Source organism: Oryx dammah, unplaced genomic scaffold, assembly GCF_014754425.2.
Source record: "Oryx dammah isolate SB20612 unplaced genomic scaffold, SCBI_Odam_1.1 HiC_scaffold_25, whole genome shotgun sequence".
Classification (NCBI taxonomy): domain Eukaryota; kingdom Metazoa; phylum Chordata; class Mammalia; order Artiodactyla; family Bovidae; genus Oryx; species Oryx dammah.
Genome location: NW_024070209.1, coordinates 82303107 through 82309106, shown reverse-complemented (window position 1 = coordinate 82309106; position 6000 = coordinate 82303107). Strand labels below are relative to the sequence as shown.

The 6000-nt window shown below is 52.3% G+C and overlaps 1 long non-coding RNA gene across 1 annotated transcript; it reads right to left on the bottom strand.

Moving 5' to 3' along the window:
• Positions 1 to 219: 219 nt before the first annotated feature.
• LOC120851934 lies at positions 220 to 5601 on the bottom strand. The gene is made up of 5 exons (XR_005718443.1): positions 5413 to 5601; positions 4851 to 4974; positions 4040 to 4184; positions 2966 to 3013; positions 220 to 969 (listed from the first exon to the last, which is right to left on the bottom strand). It is a non-coding gene; the product is annotated as an uncharacterized LOC120851934 (long non-coding RNA).
• Between the last annotated feature and the right edge of the window lie 399 nt (positions 5602 to 6000).

Here is a 6000-nt window from a genome sequence, read left to right as displayed (position 1 = left end):
CTAATGTGTGTTATCAAGATTTTAGGAGCTTGGAAATAAAGGACTCTTGAGGCTGGTAGCGTTTCATGCAGACCGCAGGATTTGAGGCTGGCAGTCTGAAGCCTGGATAGAAATAAAGCGCCGTGAAGCATATCGTGCCAGCTCTGGCACGTAGTGCACAGATTATTACTCAAACTCCTCATTCAGTTGCAATGATTATTTTAAAGCATCGAGGCCAGGTTGGTGTATCAGCTTGCAAGTTGGCATATTTTTATTTTGGTTTACTCCAAGTTGGAAAAATGATGGATTGGGTACTCTAGGTCCACAGATAGTCAATGAAATTCCCCACCTAATTAAAGAAATTGACAGATGGAAATGAGTTTCATGACCTTAGAGCCCCAGCTCACTGATGGGCTTGGAGCGAGGTCGCGGGCTGTTCACAGGGCCTCTGCGGGGAGAAGGATGTCTGCAGCTGGACAGAGCACTGTCCTCTGTCCCTCAGAGGGGCTGCAGAGACGCCGTGTTTTGGAGGCTGCTTCTCAGCTGGGCCTTCCAGGAGCCGGCTGAAGAGTCCTGCAGATAGATCCAGCTGGAGGAGCTCGTTCCTGGAGCCTGGAGGGCATGACTGCATCTCATTCTCATTTGCTGTGTCCTCCACTTCCTCGTATGTTTTCACCAGGGAGGATTTTTTGAGCAGCTAACTCTACTCAGCAAAGCTTCGTCTCTCCTGAGCATGAGACCTGGGCCCAGCCTTGTCCCCAGACAGGATTCCCTGGACCTGAGAGCCCCCAGAACCAAGGCACTGAGCTGACCCTGCATTTATCACTGCTGGTCCCCTCGGGTTCCAGCCCTACAGCTGCCGGCCCTGGGAGGATAGCAGACCTGGAGAATGGAGCCCAGGAAATGTATCAGGAGAAGCTGCTTCATTAAGGGATCCCCACAATAAGAGGATGGTTGAATCGGGTGACTCCTAAGACCATTTCCAGTGTCCTAAGGAATTACAAGTTTGCAGAATAGTTAAATTTCTAAAATATCGGAACACTACATAGCAAACGGTATTAGTGTTTGGGCGCTGCCACTTAACGACCTGAGCATCCTTGGAAAAGCACTATTTCTCACTGTTACTCCATTCTGCATCCATAAATAAGAATGAAACACTCTATCTCCCAGAAGGAATTTAAGTTCTAGAGAAAAATATGCATGTCAAGTGCCCCAAAAGCTTTACTGGCACATAGTAGGGACTCAATAAATGTTCGTTAGTTCCTTTGCCCTATGTTTCTGACAAGAGCTTCTATTTTCCTTCAAGACAGTCTAAGGGCTCATTTGTTGGAAGGTCTGACAGGTAACATACTGGGAAGGAAAACAGTCCAGGACTGAAGTGAGAGAGGCTGGTTCTCATCTAATCCTCCTCGGTGGGAGGGTCCCAAGACCACCGCCCTGGTACTGAGCACGCCTTCCTCTCCATACTGACTTTTCTGAAACTGTGAGCTGAGAGTGTCCTTCCAGGACTCCGGAAAGCAGGGCCACCCACCTCTAAGCTGGGCTGTGTTCTAGACGCTGCATTTTACAGGCACGATATTTGCAAGGCTCTGCATTCCTAGACGTAGTAAATCTTCCTTCTTCCTGCAGAAGTAATTGCATGTTCCCATACATGCATAAAAATGACAGCTGAAAAAAGTTTCAGCCCGCTTCTCTGTTCCCTTTCCACCACGTAACGTTCCTACAGATCCCGGTCTGGTTGCCCAGATGGTCTATAAGAAGAAATCAACAACTACTCATCACCAGGCGTTTCTTGGTGCCAAGGCATACAGAAGGTTTATGTTTCACAATGGAAAGGTAAGTGTCTCGAACAAGGCAGAACCCGGGGTAATAAAAGCTCATGTTATTTCATAGTCTCTTTCACAGTGGTAGGTTTTATTCTAAATCTCACTAGACGCTTGACAAGCATAAAAAGCAACCATTTCCGGCCCCAAATATGTTGCCTTCCGAGTTCTTTTTCTTTCCTTGAGCTGAGCTAGTGAGGTAAGAGAAAGCTGTTCTCCTGGGGAGGGCAGAGATGCAGGGATAGATGTCATTGTTTGCACTGGAACCAGAACAGTAGCTGTGCGGGACCTGAACCCCCCTCTCAAGTCTCTTCCTATAGCAGTTGGGGGGTGGGGCCTCTCCAACAGGGCAGGGGGGTTTAAGATCTCGGCTCTAATGTGTGTCATCCCAGGAAAAAGCTTCCTAAGGCATCTATCTCTCCTTGAGTGTAAGCTATCTGAGGGCGTGGTCACCGCATGTTCAGCTCTGTTATTTCCCATGGTCTTGCTGTCATCAACCCAGGACCAAGGGACAATGAGAGATCGATGCCAAGTCCAAATCAGCATGGCCCCAGGACCCAACAGGTGACTTTGCTTACTCTATTAACTGAAAAATGATGCTACCCACCACATAGAGTGTAAAGCTATATAACACTCCTTAAGCAGAAGCCTCCTTCTCAACCCTCTAAACCAGGACAAACACCTCCACATCAATCCAGGTGCTCCCAAGCTCTGAGCCCTCTGCAGCCCCCCGGTGCCTGTTCTGAGCATCCTTATGTCCCGAGCTCTCACCTGCCTCTGCTTCCTGGACAACCTCATCACCACCCAGGATTCCCCTTCCACCAGTCTGATGATACTAACCAGGCACCATGAAACACAGGTATCCTTTCTTTTCACTAGAAGCAAAATATCTAAATATCGCCTAGAAAGCTATCAAGCCCATTTTTGACCCTTGAGATAAGAGCTGGTCTTCTAGTGTCAGTTAGATAAGCCCAAGTGCAATCATGAGGACTGGGGGAGGGGGAGGGCAGAGGACCATAGTAGAAAGAGGGCTGGATCTCGAAGGGAAATACACAGTTCCCATTCCCGCCTCTCCTTCTCACAGGCTGGGTGACCCTGGGCATATGAACTTACCTTTTCTTCACCTGTTTCTTCATCTGCAAGATGAGCTGAACAGTACGTACCTTGCACTGTTGTTTTGAGAACCCAAGGCTGGGGATGTGCTGGGCAAGCTGTAGGGATAGAAATGGTCCCCCTCCTGGTGCACAGTCCCCATCACTCCACCCCCTGAGGCGGCAGGAACAGAGCCTGGGGAAAAGCCAGGAGTCTGTCAGGACCTTCCTGCATCCGCCCTGCAAGGTCATCCCCCGTGAGCCGAGGGCCTGAGCAACAGCGCTGATCCCAGTAACCTCCATCCCCTGGGACAGACCAGCTCCAGTTGCCTCTGGGACCTGGAATCCTGAACGTCTATAGCAATTACCCTTTTCTGGCAAACTCTCTGGCCCCTCAACTCACAGAGCCATGGCTAACAGAGAGGAGCTAATAACCCCGGGGGGCTGAGGACCAGGGTTGTGGGATCTCATCACCATGGCAACTCCTGCAGGTGCTCCTGAAGGAATGGCAAGGCCAAGGGGTGTGGGATGGGGTGGGGCTGTTTTTCCTTCTTTTTCTGCAAGTCTAAAAGTGAGGGAGGGGTCAGAGTGAGAGAAGCCACCTAATGCCAGCAGCAGACACAGTTCCAGACCCCTGTGGGTGACCCAGCTAGAAGATGGTGGAGCGGGGGCTGCGCCCCCATCTGTCCTTCCCTCTGCACAGGCTGCCCCATGGCAGACCCCCAACTGGAGGAGGTGGTCTCTGCTCCACAGACTTCCCTGTCTCCTTCTTGAGGCTTCCAGTGACCTGTTCTCTGTCGCCAACTGAAGATCTAAGGGTGGCCTCCTGGCCCCAGGTCCCCATCGCCTCTCCTGCTGGTATTGGAGTCTGCCTTGACCCACCCAGAGCCTGTCCCCATCCACCTGAGGGTGCGGGGGGTGGGCAGGGTGGTTCCCCCTTGGGGGGCCCAGACACGAAGCCCAGGAGCCCTGCCGTGTGGAGAAGGCCCATCTGTAAGAGCAGGGAGTGAAACAGCAGGCAGGGGCCCTGGGGACGGTTAGTAAGAAATGACAGAGGGATTCGAGGAGTGTCTGAGTCCCTAGACCCCCGGAGTTCCCAGAGGCCCTCAGACCCTGTCCTTTCTGAGGTTGGTTACAGCCCCTCACCCTCGCTCTGAGCTGTCCTCTGTCAATAGCACGCATGTCCCACGCGATCGGAAACTGGAGACCTCGGTTTGGTGTGGCAGCAACCACAGCGCCCTTCTCTCCAGGATCTTTCATCACTGCTCCTGGGGCCTGGATGCCTCCACCCCTGAGAAGAGCTTCAGAAGGAGCACCGGGATCAGGGTGGGGGAATGTTGGGTTTGGCGTGGGTGCAGGGGGTTGCCTGTCCACATCCCTGACACCCCTGGAGGGCCAAGTTCACCCAGAGCGCCAGAGATGTCACGGCTCCAGGGAGCTCTCCCACTCAGAAGCTGGGGTCTTAACCTCTCTGTGCCTCAGTTTCCTCAACTGCCAGTTGGGGGCTAATACCATCCAGCCCAGAGTTGTTCTCAGAATGAAAGGAGATGATGTGCTGTCCAGGGAAGATGGAATTTGGGCAGGAGGAGCAGGAGGGCCTAAGTCCCATCCCACCCCAGCGGTCCTCCACCAGGAATCAAACTAGGGGAGGGCACAGTCCACCCGTATGCCAAGGATGCTAGAACTGGGGCAGCTGCTGCCCTGTAAGTTGGACTCCCAGATTCCATTCATGGTGGGGACTCCCGGGTTAAGCCCAGCAAGTGCACCAGCTCAGCCTCTTTCTTGGTTTAATCCTGGCTTCACTGGGGCCTCTGCCATCTAGAACCTAGCATGCCTCTCCTCGCAGAGCTTGTCATGAACAGACACAAGGAACCACCTCAACTCGAGCTCTTAATTTAGCTGCAGGTTAAATAAGTGATGGACCTTTTCACTTCTCTCTTAAATTGCTCCTGTTCACCTGCAGGTGAGGACCAGGGGAGCGGGTGGAAAAGAACCAGTCTTGACTGGTCACTCCCAGCCCAAGAAACTCCAGCCTCTTCCTCCTCCTTTCGTCCAGCCGAGCCTTCCAGAATGGGGCTGGCCTGGAGAAAGGGGCCAGAGACATGGCCAACGAGATGAGAAGCCAAAGACATAAATCCTGCCCCCTCCACAGGCTGTGTAACATCACGTGGGTCTCACCCTTAGATGTTCTAATATAATTGGTTGTGGTTGGGGGTGGGGACTCAGCGCCTGATTTATTCTCCCCGGGTGATTCTAATGTGCAGTCCTGATTGGTAACCACTGGGTGTTAACACAACAAGTCCTTGACGTGTCCTGTGTCCTCCCTGCAGTTAAGTTGGGTGATGCCAGGCTGTCTACAGAGAATGTTCATGGTGGTCAAACCTCCTGCACCTTCTGGCAAATCTGGAATACCAGGGAAGGCTTGAATGAAACCCCTGTGGTCTTCTGGGAGAAGTGGGTGCAGTCTCCATTTCTGGATTCAGGCTCTCGAGGAGAGGGAGGGAAGAAGTGTGTCCCACCTTTCAGAAGGTTGGGCGTGTGAAAGGCTTGATAGTTCACAGACCCCTGGGCCACCATATCAGCAGTGCAGGATTGGAAGGGAGGGTGGAGAAGGTAGCCGTGTCACTCACATGTCCTCCAGGAAATGCGCCGAGGACCAAAACAGCTGTGAAAGAAAGTGAAAGTGAAGTTGCTCAGTCCTGTCTGACTCCCTGTGACCCCGTGGACTGTAGCCTACCAGGCTCCTCTGTCCATGGGATTTTCCAGGCAAGAGTATTGGAGTGGGTTGCTGTTTCCTTCTCCGAGGGATCTTCTTGACCCAGGGATCAAACCCAGGTCTCCCACATTGTAGGTAGACGCTTTACCATCTGAGCCACCAGGGAAGTCCAAAGAGCTGTGAGGACTGGTGCTAATACACTTAATACAGCATCGTGGCCAAGGGCTGGGTTCAGAGTCAGGTGACCTAAGGTCACATCGTGGTTCCATTCCTTATTAGCTTTGTGTCCTTCGGCAAATCGCTTACCCCTCTGGACCTCGTTTCCTTATACGGCTGTCACGAGGATGAAAAGAGTGAGTGAACTTAATAAAGCTTGCAGTGCGTGTTGGTG